Source organism: Amblyomma maculatum, chromosome 10 (genome assembly GCF_055883805.1).
Source record: "Amblyomma maculatum isolate TAMU_Amacu chromosome 10, ASM5588380v1, whole genome shotgun sequence".
NCBI lineage: Eukaryota > Metazoa > Arthropoda > Arachnida > Ixodida > Ixodidae > Amblyomma > Amblyomma maculatum.
In genome coordinates, this window is record NC_139353.1 from 117,628,416 (window position 1) to 117,647,369 (window position 18,954).

The 18,954-nt window shown below is 45.0% G+C and overlaps 1 protein-coding gene across 1 annotated transcript in view; it reads right to left on the reverse strand.

Moving 5' to 3' along the window:
- LOC146177313 (uncharacterized) overlaps positions 1-17,833 on the reverse strand; it is a 218,312-nt gene extending 200,479 nt beyond the window's left edge. The window contains exons 1-3 of the mRNA XM_084580427.1: positions 17,727-17,833; positions 8,461-8,577; positions 7,306-7,341 (exon numbers count right to left, since the gene is read on the reverse strand). The gene's annotated coding sequence lies outside the window, so the exon portion shown is untranslated. The remainder of the gene's footprint in view (positions 1-7,305; positions 7,342-8,460; positions 8,578-17,726) is intronic.
- Positions 17,834-18,954: the final 1,121 nt, after the last annotated feature.

Genomic DNA, 18,954 nt, shown 5'->3' on the forward strand with positions numbered 1-18,954 from the left:
AAGGCGAGAGAGGGAGATATTAGGCTCAACAACCCGGAGGCCGTCATGTGGCTCGTCACAGGTAACTCTGGCGAGGATGCTGGCGCGTGGTGGCACTGTGAGTCTATCATCGGCGACTCGCAGCGTGGAGTGGGACTCTCGGTACTCGTGCTTTTTAGTGGCCAGTTTGGCGGAAAACGTCACCGAGCGGTTCGGGAGATCTATAGTGGCACCGTGCTCACGAAGGAAGTCGATGCCAAGAATAACATCACGAGAGCATTAGCGTAGAACAAGAAAAGTCGTGACAAATGTGCAGCCTTGCACCGTAACCCGGGCTGTACACATACCCATTGGTGCAACCACATGTCCTCCTGCCATACGTATCTCTGGTCCATTCCATGGCGTCATCACTTTTTTCAGTGTCCTTGTAAGCTGCCCGCTAAGGATAGAATAATCGGCTCCCGTATCAACTAAAGCGCTGACCTCCTTCGTGTCGACGATAACAGGGATGTCCAGGGAGACCCGACCAGGACCAGGGCCTGTCGGCGTCGGTTCGGAGTGAAGTGAGCGTCGTGGCGGCCGAAGCTGGACGGCAGTTGTGTGGTCTGCGTCGGGGCGATTTAAGCGACACGGCGGTGATAACTGGTCGGCGATGCGGACGACGTCATGGCGAACTGGTCTGTGAGGCGAAAACTGGACAGGAATTGGGCGTTCGATGTTGGCGCGAATCGGTGTGCGGCGGTCTCGCCCCCAAAGGTTGTCGGAGCTCGTTTTCCCGATGAGGGCTCGAGGAACCATGGCGTCCAGCTGTATACCGTGGCCCAGAGGCCGAAGAGCGACAAGGCTAATGAGACAGCGACTCACGACGAGGAGAATGCGGCAGACTACGCTGGCGGGTGACGTACTCGGCGATGTCCTGAAGCCGCTGACCAGGCCGTGAACGAGGGCTGTCGGGGGAAAATCCTCTAAGGCCCATCTGGCGATAAGGGCACCGCCGGTAGAGGTGACCTGCCTCGTCACAGTGGTAGCAGAGAGGGCGGTTATCTGAAGCACGCAAGAGATCAGTCTTCCACGGCGCCTAGCCCCGATCTGCCCAAAGGGGCAGCGGTTCCGCAGCCTGCACAGCGACCTGAGGTGACGTGTAAGGCGAAGGGGTAGGTAGCAGGGCTGGGCGGCGTGTGACATCAGCATAAGTCATCCGCTGGGTGAGGCCCGGGGGTGGTGGTGGAACGACTGTACTTATCGGTGGCGTGAGTGCGTTCTGGACCTCCTGACGGATAACGCTGGCCAGGGAAGCCACGCCAGGAGTAAATGACCAATGAAGTTGATGGAGCTCCTCGCGAACCACGGTGCAAATGAGGTCGCGAAGGGAGCTCAGATCTGTCCCGGGTTTGTAGTCGATTCGGTCAGACGGCGGTAGTGTGGAGATGGAATTCAGTGGACGAGCGTACTGGCTGCATCGCTGCTGTAGCAGTTTCTCCTTAATGTACAGCTTCAGCCAGAAAAGCCGCGACGGGGGAGGCGGGTTCCACACGAGGCCGGAAAAAAGCTTGTCTTTAATTCCGTGCATCAGGTGCCGCACGTTCTTCTCCTCACTCATGGACGGGTCGGTGCGATGGCAGAGACGCATGATGTCTTCAACGTACATTGCCACCCCTTCGTTCGGACGCTTAGCTCTAGAGGTCAGGGCATGCTCGGCGCTCTCTCGGCGGTCACTGCTGGCGTACGTACCGACGACCTGGCTTCCGAAGGCAGGCCACGTAGAGAATGTGGCCTCGCGGTTCTCGAACCATGTCCGAGCAGCGTCTTCAAGGCTGAAGTAGACGTTCTGCATTTTCGAAGCGTCGTCCCAGCCATTAAACGTCGTGAACCTGTCGTAGTGTTTCATGTCCGAATAAACTTATTATTATTTATTATTATAAATGCAATAAGATATTAATAATGAGTGGGCACGTATTGCGTTGCCGAAGTTTAGCTCATAGACAATTTGATGTAGGAATTTCGTTTATTCGAACACTTGTCATGTGACCTAAAATGATGCTGGATTTAACTTATATAATAGATAACTAAGCGAGTTACATAGCCTTTACGATAAGCAAAGTTTGCTGTTCTGTTTTTGGACGCATTTGAGCCGCTCTTGGCGGCATTGCAATAATTCACAATGGTGCAACAAACTAACACCACCTCTCTGACGATGCACTTTCGCCGCAGTGTAGTGATGCAATGGAATGTCCGAGGCCTACGTGGTCGGCTGAGTGACTTCCGACAGCGGGTACAGAAGTGCCGCTTTACTGTGATTGTGATCTGTGAGCCCAACATGCCGGCTGCTTTCCGCCTTTCTGGATATGTTCTGCTATGGTCTCGAGAAGCAGATGAAACAAGCGAAGTGCTGGTGTGTGTACGTCAAGACATTGCGCTCGTCCGCCATGCTCTGCAGCCCCACTACAGGAACCACTACATTTGTTTGACATTAACCCTGAAAGGACGAGTATGTTCTGTAAATAGCGCTTATATTCCACTGAAGAATGGCTTGGACAAGTCATATCTATTTTCAATAATCCAGTGTTGTGCAGCTTCTCGTATTATTGTGGGGGACTTTAATCCTCACCACCCTCAGTGGGGTAGTGCCATAATGAGCAATCGAGGAAGAGACCTGACAGAATTTATGCGTACGCAAGATCTCGTCAATATAAACAACGGCTCACCGACGTATCTACGCGGAACCTACAGCAGCTGCTTGGATGTGGCGTTTGTTTCCGGAAGCCTCCATCCCTTCGTTTCTTGGTGTAGTGATGTGGAAACACATGGGAGTGATCGCATATCAACGTACCTATGCATCAAGTGGTTTGCACCTGCCAGTTCGCCTCGTGTGCAATACACAGACTGGCCCGCCTTTAAGGCATCGTTGGGGACTTCATGCGTGGACATCCAGTCACCATCTCAAATAGAGGACCTCACTACTTCCTCTCTCAGTGAGAACACTCGCTATGTTTGTGTGCCGGTGTCAGTGTCCAGCATCGACGTGGAATTCGAGCGGCTTCGCGCGATTCGTCGACGGGCTGAAAGGAAGCACAGAGGAACAAAATCCGCGCAAAATCTCGCATTTTCTCGCCGAGCTAAACGACAAGTTTTGCGCCACCTGGAGAGGTTAGGACGACAACGTTGGAGACAGTTTTGCTCATCACTGGACCCCCTAAGCTCTTGTCGCGCATCTGGCATGTTGCGACAAGCTTGCGCACACCTTCGCGAGAAAGACACCCTTTCCGTGCCCTGGCCCTTTATCAACGCCGCAATGAAGTTGACGTAGATGAAGATTTTTGTTAAATGGTTGTGGGCACAAACCAGGCACAGTTACGAATTTCAGAGGTTTTTGTGCCACCTTCGCCGAATGATCATTACGACGTGCCCTTCACAATAGCTGAATTAGATGCCGCTCTTGCTTCTTGTCGGCATTCATCTGCACCTGGTCCTGACGGGATTGCTTATTCAACCTTATCAAACCTAGGCAGGGATGGTACAACTGCACTTCTTAATTATTTCAATGATATATGGGCTTCTAGTACTGTTCCTGAACACTGGAGGATTAGCCACCTGGTTGCTCTTTTGAAGCCTGGAAAGCCTCCTCTCGAACTTACCTCATACCGGCCAGTTGCCCTAGAAAGCTGTGTAGAAAAAGTTACGGAGCGAATGGTGCTGGCAAGACTTCTTCACTTCACTTCACTTTAATACCATAAAGACCCTCATTAGAGTGCATTTTATAAGGGGTGGGGCGCACAGAAATGAAAAACAGAATAGGTAACATATATGAGTAAGTAAGTTATACAAATACAAGATTTTCACTGCGCAAGTATCTAGAGAGTCATGATCTTTATCCGAATATGATCACTGGATTTCGCCGCGGACGCTCTTCCATTGACAGCGTCATCAACCTTGTGGCGACAGTAGAACACGAAAAGCGCCACCGTCGTCTAGTAGCTGCTGTCTTTTTAGATATAAAGGGAGCTTACGACAACGTCCTCCATGATGCTATTCTTGATGGACTTTACGACGTGGGAGTTGGTGGCCGGCTGTACTTGTGGATTGTAAGCTATCTAAGTAGCCGCTCTGTTTACATGAGTACGCGTGAAGGAGATACTACCCGCTTTCAGGTCAGTCGTGGAGTTCCACAGGGAGGAGTTCTCAGCCCAACTTTATTTAACGTTGCGCTAATTGGCCTGGTGAGTGAACTGCTGACTAACATCCACATAAGTGCATATGCGGACGACATCTGCATCTGGGCCTCTGGTTCGACGCGCCCACAACTACGTGCGAGACTGCAACGAGCTGTGTCATCAACATCGATGTACTTACGGCGTCAAGGTTTATTTTTAGCGGCAGAAAAGTGTGCAGTGATCGCGTTTACGGGAAACTGTGTCAGCCGCTACCCGATTACCCTTCATGGAGTCGTAATACCATACGTCTCCAGGCATAGATCTTGGGAGTAATTATTGACCATCGACTATATTGGCCGAAACATATTACTATGGCGAAGAAAAGGCTAATAATGTTTGCCATGTACTTCGTTACATAGCTGGCATCAAATGCGGTCCAACTGAGCACTTCTTAATACGGCTTTACGAGACTCTGTTAGTTGGCTACATCCGATACAGTCTCCCAGTACTCTCTAGTATGAGCATTTCATACTTGCGGACTTTAGAGAGCGTCCAATCGCAGGCACTGAAAATATGCCTTGGACTGCCCAGATGCACCTATAATAAAGGCACAATTCAAGAGGCACATGCTCGTCCAATATCCATACACTTGTGACACGAACCACTTCGTGTATATTTACGAGCACTTAGAAGACACTATTTTCACCCACTCAGCAAGATTCTGGATGAGAGGCCGGACTACAGTTTTACAAGTGCACTCCGCTGCCATCAGTCGCAAGTACCGACAGGATATGCCCTCCCATATTGTCCCGCCCAACCACCATGGACGATGAATAAACCTTTGGTGCACCTTCGTGTTCCCGGAATATAAAGAAATCAATGGTGCCAATTAGGGGACTCCAGCAACTTACTCTGGCGCACATCTGGTCAGAATATCCTAATTATATTCACGTATACACCGATGGATCTGTGTCAGCACAGGCATCCGCTGCAGCTGTGGTCATACCAGCTCAGCTAACGACTCTGCATTTCCTTTTGGGACATACCTCTACATCAACCGCTGCTGAACTGTAGCCATTCGAGAATCTATTCACTACATATGTGGGGACCAGCTCAAAAATAGTGTATATTCACGGACTCAAAGACTGCATTTCCAATTTTGGAAAACTTCTTACACCACACTGCCTATCAGTGCCTGGCACTAAACATCATGGAGCTCCTCACTTCTGCCCAGCTGCAAGGCCACCTAATAATGCTTCAATGGATCCCTGCCCATTGCGGGCTCCATGGGAATAAACAGGCCGATGTTGAAGCGAAAAGCTCACTCATCAATGGCCTCCAATCAATTGTGCCTTTTTCAAAAGTGGATACGACGTGCCTTCTTACGAGTTGCATGAATAATACTACAGCAGCTTACTGGGCCCAGCCAGACGCCCGACACATTCCTCTAAGAAGGCTCGATCCAGCACTGAAATTTTATATTCCGCGTGATATTCCTCGTCATCAGGCATGCTTGCTAATAGACTTCGGTTAAACGTGGCTTTCACGCCCAAGTACTTACATTTAATTGGACAGATGGCCTCACCGGAATGTCAACTTGTTGCATCCCAGAGACTGTTGACCATGTATTATTGGTGTGCCCAGCGTATGCGTGCGAAATAAGCGTGCTAGCCGCTTCCATGAAGCGTTTGGACAAGAGGCCTCTGTCGGAGGAACTGCTGCTGGGCGCTTGGCAGGAGAAGGGGAAGGGTGTCCAGGCAGTGCGTGCTCTTTGCCGTTTTTTCTGCGCCAGCGGACTTGATTCGCGCTTGTAAAGCAAGCTACTGTGTCTGTATACGTATTTCATATGCCTTCTCCCACATCGTCACCCATCATGACCTTCTTTCTTCTCTCCTTCCCCTTCCCCAGAGCAGAGTAGCAGGCAAGATTTGAATTATTCCGTCCAACCTCTCTGCCTTTTCCTTTCAATAAATCCATCTATCTACGATAAGGTACTGTGTCACAGGCCGAGTGACAGGGTTTTAGGAAGCTTCCATCGGAATGGCTGGTCCCGAGTTGAAAGCCCCGCCGAACGTCATGTTAGTCCATTGTCTCGCTGCGTCACTAAAGTTGCTCAGCAGTCACTACCCTCTCATTTAACTCGCATGTGCCATATGCCCAAGGTACCGTCAAATGTGAAAGGTCGATGTCTGTATGTATATCCTATATTGCGCTTGAGCCCATGAAGTGCAAGGTGCGTGCTCTATATTCACTCCTTATACGAAATATCTCATGATCTTAGAAACACAGAACAAACGAGTAACGCTAATATCAAGTTGACAAACGGGCCTGTCAAAGAGTTCAATATTAATACACCGAACAGCTTTCTGCATCGAACATGATATTTGCTAAGACACTCGCTTACAAAACAGAAACGTCTTCGATGTTTTTTGTTGATGTTTTTTTCAACCAAACATCCTAGCCGGCATTCACAAAGGCTGTTCGCCATTTGATAATAGCCACAATAACACTCTCAACCAGGTGACAGAAATGTGGTCGGAATCATAGCTCCCCTCACACAATGTATTTGCACAATATGACAAAAGATTGACTTATTCGAAATCTTAGTCTACACCTCACAACTCGCAATCACTTGGTATTTACTTCAGCTGGTAAATTTACGATAATCATGCTCTCCTCAGTTTAACAGGTGCATTCAAAACAGTGCACACAGCCCTCTGTGGGAAGTGGGCTGGTACAGACCGCTCAATTCAGCACACTGGCATTGCTTATTATGCTGGCTTAATGATTTTCACGCTCAAGAGCTTGAGAAGCAGATTTATTCAAGAACTAATTTACTTTCTCACATTAGTTTTCGACCTCAGTTATAATGTGGGGCATATATCACCACAATATTCCGCATTACCAGTAACAAATATCCTGAATGCTGTTGTAAGCTAATGCACTGAGCTCTACTACAAGCAGGGATTGGAATTGGGGGGGGGGGTTGCATTTGGGTGCGGTGTTCCGGTATCACGAGCCAAGATGGAAACTCCGACGTCACTGCCAAGAGTTGCATTTTGCAATTCAGGTTAGTTGCGTATGACATCTTCCGGAAAAAATCTACCCTTGTAATATCTCTTTATATATTTCACTTTCGTAAAGATCATATTATCATTTTGTACACTTTGCTTACCATTTCTGGTAATTAGACCTTCTTGTTTTGCTCGTGCTGCAAATAAAAGCAATGAACACAAATGACAATATTTTATTCCGGAAAAGACTAACGTAAAGACGGTAAAATAGAAGGTGCGGTGTCTATAAAATATTCCAAGTGTTATATATTGAATATTGTGTAACACCGCAATAACAACAAAATATCTGCAAATATTTCCTCCACTAGCTTGAAATATTTTCTTTGTAATTTTCAAACTGCGTGTCTTTCGTGTTCGATAGCAATTTGACCTATTTGTGCTAAGCACAGGGCAGGGTTCAAATGGAAATATTTGGTGCGCAAAGAAAGCATCCTATGAATATGGTCTTAAAATATATTACAGTAGCTCAAAACGCCTGCACGTTCGGTAAAGTAGGCCAGAATTTTGCTACCCGTTAGCAGGAGAAACGATATGAATACGTTCTTTCGTAAATTTAACAATATGTTAACAAAAGTTGCACTAAGCATTTCCCCGGTCAACTTATAACTACATTCGTAAGCTAAGCACATGGCTTTCAATTGCTGTTTACCTGCTCGGTGCGACCCTTGATTAATTCTTAAAAGCTCGATATGTATTTATCAGCGAAGTATATGCATAATAAAGACAATAAAAATAGGTATGCGGTGCACTTCTTCACTGTTGTTAAACTTTTTCCAGTTGACAAAAATGTATGTATGAAGAAACCATAAATTACCATACCAGAGTAAGGTACCTGAATAAAAGGAAAACGAACCGGAAGAGTGGGATGAGAAGCTAGGAAAACACATTTTAGCCAACAAGGAGGGTAGAGCGAAGGGTAGGGTAGGAAAGAAAGTGCTGAATATCACCTCATCCTTTTAATTTTGGGTTAACGAAACACGTACTCAACCGCTTGAGACAGCAGATAACATTTAAGCTCAGGTGACTGGAATTAAAATCCTGAATCACTAGTTCACAGATAATTTTAATTCGGCGTCCTGACGTCTTGCACCGAAATTTGCTGATGATATGATTTTCACAAAAAGACACCCACATTGATTATTTTAATTTGCATTGCAGATATGAATATCTGCATTTAAAACCAGAAAAGGTGGGATTTCACAAATGGCTGTCTTCAACAAGGCTCCAAAACGTTTTTCATTTTTTTGCATACGTACAAACACGACCGGAGCAGTAGCAGGCCAACGGGGGATATACGTCGCAGTTTCCGTGCTTGTAACCTAAATTCTCGCAGTTGGCTTTGCATTGTTGTACGTCCTTGCATCCCTTTGAGTCTGAAAAAAATATGTTGCCTTCTTTATCAAAAACACATTTTTGCATAAAAGACCTACCAGAATGTGCTCTGCTTGATGCTCAGCCGTGCAGGTAAATATAAAAATCACTTGTATTACTGGCTAAATATTCATGCTTACTTTTTGTGACCTTCGGTGCTCCCTTATGTCTGCCTTTCGCCTAAGCTCCAGTTTCTATTTTGAGACCAGTTTGTTATAAAGAAAAGCGGTATAAATTTCAACATTGTTAACACTGAAATTTACTAATGTTTCCTCCGACTATTAAATCAGAAAAAATATGTTTACATTGTAGTTGTTTTTTTTTACCAAAACAAACTTTCATGTTGCTGCTCTTTTTGGTGAACACAGAGAATTAAAGCTAAAATTATGTTCTTATATTTTCTCTTCCATTGTGTGATGTTCGCCTCCATCCAATATGTTTTATAATACTTTTCATCTTGACGACTTGTGCGTGTGCTTTATACACTGATGCTGCGTTCCAAGAGAGTCATTTTGTGATTTTTCTTGTGTCACATATTTCGACGGAGTTTAGGTTTAACGTCGACTGCTAGAGGCGCGCCTGTACACTGAAGGGCATCGAGCCACCATCGAGGCTTCTAGCCGCTGTCCTATTTGGAGGTGCATTTGCACCAAAACCCTCCAAATATCTCATAGTTGTATTGTGAGATGTTATGACTTGCTTTCCATTATGTTGGTGCAGTAAAGACGAGGAAATCGGTTATAATCAATATGCATCTCACCGGAGCCGACGATAGGATCGAAAGAGCGCAGTGATTTGATAACTGCAACCTATCGCGAATAAAATTTACACCGTTGCAGGGAACTGTCAGCACCAGGCGAGGCTCAACGCTGTTTAATTATCTCCTGCTTATACTCGAACTCTTCCCTCAGACCGAAAAACTTAGGCATGCAAGCGAAAGCGCCGCTGAGGAATGTGTGTAAAACTACTGACCCATGATTACTCCATGACTGAGAGCGCTGAACTACACGGACACACAGACAACCATACGGACAAGGACCACTGAGCAATTATTGTGTGCTCGTGACCATTCAATATGCATACCCAGCAAAGTACGGATGGCAATGATGAATTTCGGCGCTAACGTTTTTAACCGCTCTGCTCAAGCAGATATGTATGTCTATGCTACCTAAAGTGAATTCTAAGGCTCCATATTTTTACGCAGCGTTCATCTTTGTGCCGATGTTGTATTCGCTTGTTTTTGAAAGCATGTAAAATCTACCACCAGTGCCACTGAATGCGACTGTAGTACCTGGGGAAATAAATTGAAGCTGCCTGCAACTACCACTCATTGCCGTTAGTACCGCTGAACGAATGTAATCAACACTGATTTTTAAATAATTTATTTCAGGGCTCTTTTTGCCGCGTGTATGTAGTATTTAAACGACCTAAATTGCGTTCTTTCAAGAGAGAGAGAGAGAAAAGAGAGAGAAGGCAGAGAGGTTAACCAGGAAAGCTTCCGGTTTGCGCGTTCTGCAAGAAACGCCAATATCGGCTATGACCTGGTTTTTGCTTTGCTTGGCAGATATGACCCCACAAGCGCTTTCACTGGTTCACGCCACACCTGCTACAAAAGCGATCTTTGACTTCACGTCAGGGTGGAGCGTGTATTCTATCACAATTTGTACACTGTCTAAAACATGAAATTTTGTTTCTGCGCACGAAATAAATCACACCCGCCAATCTCACCTATTTTAATTTTTATCTCTTCGCGCAAGGGGACCTGGGTCGGCTATTTTGGTCTAGAATAATAAAGTTCCTCAAAAAATATCCCAACATTCTAAGGCGCAAGTGAAATATCTATCGTTTGCACCGCAAATTCCCGCTCCGTTTTCATTGGCAGCTCTGATTCCTTTTTTGCCGATAACCAATTGCATGTTTCACGCCAACTCCTTTTCAGGAGGAACAACATGCTACCGGTAAAATGTGGTCGGCATCATCTTCCCCACAAACACAACGTTACAAAAGCACGTAAAAGTGCATTAATTACCGCATTAATTCTTTAAATAAATAGCTGCAGTTCTGTCTTTTGAGTTGTGCCAGCGAGCGGCTCTTGAAACGATGCCCTTCCGTGGCAGTCGCCTGACATGGAATAATTAAAGGACTCTGGTTTTACTAATGGCTCATATTGACTCAGAAAGTAGGCTTACAAAATGATTGTTCTCTGATTGGATAAGAGCGAATTTACAAAACGGAGTGCTATCAGTCCATCATCATCAATGCAACTTTCCAGATGATAATGTAGGGTGAATATTTTTGTTGCTCAATGTAAGGTAATCGCTAAATAGATCACGACAACCTCAGACTTCAATCAACCAAAGAATCAAGCAGGGTTTCAGAAAGTGTACTCTGCCATCGATCATATCCAGTCTAAAAAAACAGGTGATAGAAAAGTGCGCGGGATATAACCAGCTCTTATATATTGCATTCATTGACTACGAGAAAGCATTTTACTCGGTCGAAACCTCAGCGGCCGTGTAGGTATTACGAGATCGATCAGGGTGTAGGTGAGGCATATGTAAAAGTAATGGAAGATATCTATAGTTGCTGCACAGCAACCATAATTTTGCGTAAATAAAGTGATAAAAAATCCAATTAAGAAAGGTGTTAGATAAGGAGACACGATCTCCCAAGTACTATATACCGCTTGCTTAGAGAGTGTATGGCATGCGAGCAGCTAGGCATCAGGGTCGATGGAGAATATCTCAGTAATCTTCGATTCTCTAAGGACCTTGCCTTGGTAAGTAACTTAGGGGACCAACCGCAAACTAATGATAAATGATCTTGGTAGGAGAAGCAGAAAGGAAGGTGTAAGGGACCGACGGGCACAACAGATTAGCGCGGGAAGTCGGGGAAGGTATGTGGCTACTAGCCCAGCCCCTCTTTGCAGACAGGAGGGCGCCGCGAGGCACCTGGCGAAGCACGCAAAGCCATTTAGGATGGAGAGCGTTGCGAGCTGAGTGACAGTCAATGACGTGGTAAACACCAGCTTCCATGCGCCGTTTTAACCCCGCAGTCGCAGGAGATACACACATTCACGCGGGCACCCAATGGAATGCGGTGGCCAGCGCCTAACAGTAGCACTGCACTCGTGACAACAGGCGAGCCGTGACAGAACCATGGACCACTCTGCGGAGAGCCATGGAATGAAATATGGTTGGTGTAACGTTAAGAGATAAAAAGCGTGGAGATTGGGTTAGAGAAATAATTGAAGTTGCTGACGTAGTCGAAATTCAGAAGAAACGGGCATGATATGCATTTCGGAGAGAGGATAACCGATGTTATTTAAGAGTAACCAATTAGATTCCAAGGGGCAGTAAGCGTCTCAGGGGCGGAAGAAAATTAGATGAATGGGTGAGATGGAGAAATTCGCCGGGGTCAAGTGGATGAGCGAGCACAGGACTGGGTTGATTAGAGGAAAATGAAAGAGGCTTTCGCCTTGGAGTGGATATTGCCCGGATGATGATGATGCTGATGATAATTATGATGATGATGGTGTAAGTTGAAAACGCATCCTGGTGCTATTCAATTCGCGAGTGCTTATGTGGAAATTTTAGGGCTGAAATCAGTCCCATTATCTAATGGATTTCAGAAAACAATGGTTATCTGGTTAATATCTACAGTTGAACCCGTAGATATATATGTGGAATCAGGATATCTCGAATTACTTCTTATATCGAACTCCAATAAAATCCCCTTGAAAATCCGATGTAAAAATCTATAAGGGGTGTTCGCTGCTATCGAGCCACCATTCAGCTTTACATACAATATAAAGAATTAAGCGCTGTACCCCAGGAAGGAGGCGCTTCGTCTATTGGTGCCTCGCAGACTTTTGTGAGCGCGCTGGGATGGCATCGTTAAAGGGGCTCATGACAGCTAAGAACTGGGCATAAACTGATTATTGCACTTCACACCTCACAGGTTGAACTATAAATTCTGGAAATTTGAACTCATTTCATGTAGTAGATAGTTTTAAAATAAATTTTATTATTAATATCGGAATCAGCTTTCTCGTCTGGTAAACATTGGCCGCTGACGTCACAACGAGATATCATTCCCATGTCGTCTGCACTCTTGCCTCTACACCGTGGACGATGATCACTGAGCTTTTTTTTTCTTCAGCAAAAATATTTTATTCACATATTCTCTTTTCATTGAGAATCATGCATTCACTAAAATATGCGACATTAGAGATTCTCGGACTTGTTTCGGGCTTCGTTTAGTGATTGCGCGAAAGCCGAAATCGACGGGCGCATTTGTTATAATTTAGGCATACAATCAAAATCATATTATTCTTACGCTGTGAGAGTTAGCTAGTTTTAGCAACTAGCGCTTGTCCAACGTTTCCTTCAGCCATTTTCATGCACCGCGAATGCGGGGAGGGGTTATCGTTATATGATCATTATTGTTGAGCTATTCCCGTCGCTCTTTCGGTTCAGAAACTAAGAGTAAATCGCAGAGAAGCTTATCTTGACGCTGGAACATACCTTGCTACATTAGAGGAGCTGACAAAGCTTTTGAACAAAGCGGTACCTCTTGACTTGATGTTATATGAGCCTGTTAGTCAGACCTAATTATTTTCGGCTGATAAAGCAATTTTGCAAAATTATGTTCAGTCTTGTCACAGCTAGTGCACAAAAGCATGTGCCGCTGCCACTGATTCACTTCGTCATCGCAAAATCCAAAGCGATGCGATTGCTTTTCACTGCGTGGCTGCACCGAACAAGAGTCTCCCGGTAGCCGCCGTCTTCGTCTCGCCTCCATCGCAGCCACACGCGCGACTGCGACCGACTTCCGAGCCTCAACTTGTGTTGTTCTGGTTCTTCTGCAGCAAATGATTCGTGAGTGCTTCAACGCAAGCATACATCATTTAGTATTTAGTGTGTGAACCCTAAACTCGAGCCAGAATGGGCCGATTCGCGGATTAAAACCGCACCCCCAGCGTGTTTCTTTACATAGCTTTGCAATGACTGGATGTATGCTGCTCATTCGCACGGCATAAAATGTGAGCTGAGATAGCAATACCAAGACTATCTACTTCTTTTCGCGTTGGTCGCACCGTAATTTCTTCACAAACTACAACTGCGTTGCAGAAACGCCGTGGATGCAACGACCCTGCCTGCGCCGGGTAAACAAACAACCGGCGCCGACAGTTGCCGGCTGCGCTCGCTGGAGAGTGTCACATATCGACGTTTCCCGCTCAATGTGCGCTCGCTTTGTGATGTAAGCAGTCGTCGATTTGGGGTCACTGCTGCCAGAACTATATTCTATGGCCACATGCAACTGCTAAATTTTGTAAATACGCGCTTCCTAATCGCCGAAACTTTAAACCCGAAACCTGAGTACTCGCGCTAGGCGTACTCGACGCTTAACAAGCCGGCAGTTCGGCGCCGACTAACATTTCTGGCCAAGACGTTGCTGATGACAAAGGCGAACATATAAAATGAAGCTTCCACTTTTCCTCTGTCAAACACGGTTAAGCTACCAACAAGCGCAGTTGTTCGGGCCGTTAACTCATCGGATGTCATGTTCTCCCTCGGCATCCGATCCGACCAAACATATCGGACGAGCGTACGCTGATCAGTTCCGTCGGCATCGCGGGGCCGAAAACCTCGCACTACGGTGATAGGCGACCGTTGGCCGTGCTGGCGTCGTCGCCAGTGTAATGCGAAAGATCAGTGCGTCGATAAGCTAAGGAACCGATAGCCGTGCAGCCCACTGGCTGTGACCGTGCCTTCGATGAAGAAAACAAGCCTGACTCTATATCGCTTTCATGCGGTAACATCTTCATCAAGCACTTCCGCATGAAGGACGACCGCTATGTCACTCGTCAAACAAAAAGACGTGACTTTGATATTGCAGCCTGCATTGCAGACGACGCTCCACCGCGTGTCCTCTATGACGTCACACAAGCATTTCAACATTGAGGTCGCTCTCGGTGAGAGGAGCTTCCCGAATCCATTTTCTATAGCGCTTTCTTTATAATATGGGCCGCGCGCTGGGCACTAAAACTCTGCGAGTAGAATCAGAGACCTGTATAATATTCATAGAAGTCTAAAACAGAAATACACGGCAATTCCACTTCGCGCTATACAACCGCAAATCCGATTGCCTTCAGACTGGCATACTCATTTTAACATTTAACAGGATAGTGCTGTCATGCAATTAAACGGCAGCGCGATTTCTTGGATTTCATGTGGTGGCGCCAGCCTTGCTAACCGAAGTCTTACGACGCCATTCGTGTACCCTCGTTCGCTAAAGAAAAAATCGCTTCCACATTGTTTATCTCTAAAGAGAGCGTCATTAAAGAATGACACAAGGGGCGCTTGTCCCACTATAATCGAAAAGTTCAATAGCCACTATTGCGCCTAGAAAACGAGATAAAATTGAAATAAACAAATAGCAAATGAAAATCACACACGCGATATGCCAATCAATTTTGAGCTATTCATGCAGCAATGCTTGGCAATATTTGTAGCTGCTATTGTCGGTTACGGTTTCATCTACAAATGCAGGTGAACATCCTGCGGTGGCACAGTTACTATACGAGGATTAAGAGAAATTCTCCTGTTTCTGTAGTTTATTTGTCGGGTGGAAAAGCATTGTGAATAGTCGTTCCAGGTTAATAACTCTGGCAATGACTTGGCGAAGTTACAAGGTTTATGCCCAGCGTCAAGGATTGTCACCAGTGTGCAGTTGCTGCCACTTATTGGATGCCTGACTCCTTCCGGCGCTGCTACCACTGACCGGATTTCGGGTTTAATTGCATTACCGGCACCAAAGCACGGAACTTGTCCAAAGCTTGCTATATTATACGCTCATCTTATCCCCTCCACTTAAAATTACTTTTGCATTTGCCTATCACCGTCGTCTGCTACCACCGATTTGCTAAGAAGCTATGAATTGCGGTTAGTGTAAATATCCCACTTCCTGCCACTGCCAGGACTGCATCATTTATTGATTACATCTTTGCACTGCCTTTTTATGTAACCAGCATGATGTGTGTGTGCGTTACGTTATAACATCTATTTATTTGCTGTTCTGTGTGACAGTAAAAGAGCACACGCTGGTATAAACTAAGCTTCCTCCCAATCTGTGCTTTATACATGCCAACAGAATATGTATTAGGACGCATGCATTCGTGCAGTGGAATAATATAGGCCTTGCGTGTAATAAACCGCCAATTCCTTTTACTTTTATGATGTACGAGTAGCAAAAATAGACAGCTTATGCATGATCAGTAGTTTCTCTTCACGGAGAATTCGAAAAAGTCAACACGAAGCGCAAAGACACTGGTGCCACGTGAGGTAAGACGCCAAATATGAAACACCAAGCCTTCCCTATGAAATGCGGAGAGCGCGCGCTCATGCCTACAGAGCGGCGAGAACGATGCGCCCCTCTTTCAGACGCCTGGCGCGAAGTGAGTGCGCATGCACGTCGCGAGAAGGTGTACATGCTACAAGGTGTAGATGTGTCAGTATTGCTGCTGAACGCGTATCGCAGATGGAACCGCGCCACTGCCGTGTATACAGCGTATGTGCTCTTCTACGCTAGAGAAGCTCATATGGTGGCATATTGTATTTACCGAATTATCAGTGTATCGAACTATTTCGCGATCACTTTAGAATTCGGTATAACCGACATTGGCTGTAGTATAAAATATACATTTGAGTAGCTAGTAAGTGGAGCCGTAAAACCTTTTTGCCCTGAACTACAAAATATCATAAAATAAAATACTCCTTCAATGATTGCGTAGTGGTTCTAAAACGAGCAGTTTTGCTTCCGTTCTACTCATATTGACCTAACTGAACCCCTATTATTATGGACCATGTGATACCATCGGACAGGGTATAATTCTTCCTCTTTGTGTCGGAGATTTGAGTCAGAATTTCAGCATTGTCTGTGCTTAACAGGTATTAACGATCTGCCGAGCACCTTTACACACAAGCGATCAATGAACCTTTTTCGTTTTAGCTTTGAAAGCTTTGTATTTAATTTCGCAATGAAAGAAACTCGCAGACAACCATCCATGTGAAAATATTTCAAATGAAGCTGTGGAAATAACTGTAGTCTACAGTGGGCTACAAATCTGGTGGTAAGTTAGTACCCATGAAGTGTTACTATTGCTGTGAAGATTTGATAATTTTACGCATCGGGATATTTACAACCATTATGACGTCAGATATTCAAAAAATGGCCACATTATTCGACATCATACAATGAACTGTAAAAAGATTAAACACGCAACATACTCAGCTGTCTACTACATAGGAGCTACATCGATCATTTACACCATACACGTCCATACAACGCCAGACCTTTCTTATTATAACTTTAAGCTGCTGTGGCTTTACACCTGATCATTTCCCACCCCAAAACACGTTTCACGTAAATATCTAATGCCTGTGAGCCTAGAAAGAATGAGGTATTTATTTTTATTATTTCTGAAACACTATTATATTAGCCCCACAAAATGTCGTGCCTTAAGAATATTTAGCATTCATCATAAAGAAAAGTTGTTTTATACTACAGGCACAATTTTTGAAACAGATGATTTTTCTTATATAATGCAGGAATGAGCACTTCTTAATTGAAGTTGAATCAGGGACAGCTTTGGAAGATGTAGAGGCTGAGGACACGCGCAGCTCGATCACCGGAATGGTCAGTCCATTTTTTCTACATTTATTTCGAAGTGAAAATATATTATATACTGGTCATACTTCACATTGCTTTATTTATTCTGGGTACATTCAAGTGCGGTAATTGAGACTGATGCTGTCATCCCATTGGCTATAATGCAATATATAAATTGAAGATCGATTCAATTTTATCGCCCTCATTTTCTTGGTATTTCAGCTGTGGAATAGAGTTATGAACCATTTTTTAAAACACAATAAGCTCTTTCTGGAACAGTTCTGTGACTTGCTTTTGTATTTTCACAATTGTTTTCTGCCCGCAAATATTCTTTTTGTTCGCATATTGTGGGGATGCTCACTCAAATATATCGCTCTAGGTCACCCAATGATAGTCTCGAAATAACCGGTTCAAGCTAATTCTTTGTTCTATTCTATCAAATAGAACCATAGATATAAGTGATTGAAAAGTAACCTACTACTGATGTAGTAGCGTGGTTCGGAAGCCAGAAGAGAATCCTCGGATGTCTCGACTAAAGGTCTAGTAGGACTCTTCTCGCCCTCGGTTTCTTCAGGGTGCTCAATCACATCTGAAAGATAGACGTAATTTTTGCACATTGGGCTTCTACGAATATCAGTGATTATAGTTCATGGAGGAGTAGCATAACTGCAGCAGCTGAACAGATTTTTCGACGCTGTTAAATTTAGCAATGTTTATTTCCTGCGCCTTATTGCGGAACCTACTATTATCCGAAAGCGAGAATGGATAAATAATTTGGAGGACACTCCAGCTTCACCTTTAAAGGGAACGCGATAGCGCCATTATCATCGTGTGTCATATGCTCAAAACGCGTTAATTGGTTGCCCCTCTAACACGCTTGGTAACAAGGATCCTAGGTATACTATGCCTTGCGTGCTCATCTGTTATGCCGTCTGCATCATTTCAAAACACAGCTCTCTAGAACTTTAATCATTGCAGTGGTAATATTTTCAAAATATTTTAGTAGAGGTACTTTCTCGTCATTTGTGCATACGTATCCCACCTCCCAGCGCAGTGCAGATTTATTGCAGCCGCCGAGAAATCCCAGGCAGCTCGCCTCAATCCCAGGCAGCAATGTGCCTTTGCGCCCCAATGATTTGTGTGTGTGTATATATATATATATATATATACAGGGACTTGAACATTTGAGGGCTGGGATTTAAAAATTTCCTATGCAAAATCTACTACGCCATTCGAGCTGAAATAACGTTCACAAAGTAGCAAAATATCGTCTACGTTATCTGATATGTGATTCAACATCGGTATTTGCCTAGATTTTCCGAAATCGGGAAAAAACTGCTCTCGGCGGCGTGCACAATTTTCGCAGAAGAGTGTCGACAAGCTATTTTGACATCGTGCGTCATCTGTCGGGCAGCGAGGCAAGCGCGCCAACGGCCGGGATGGAGCTTGTCTCACTGCTCGACAGATGACGCATCATGTTAAAATAGCTTTTCGACTCTCTTCTGCGAAAATTGTGCACGCCGCCGAGAGCAGTTTTTTCCCGATTTCGGAAAATCTAGGCAAATACCGATGTTGAATCACATATCAGATAACGTAGACGATATTTTGCTACTTTGTGAACGTTATTTCAGCTCGAATGGCCTAGTAGATTTTGCATAGGAATGTTTTAAATCCCAGCCCCCAAATATTCAAAACCCTGTAAATAT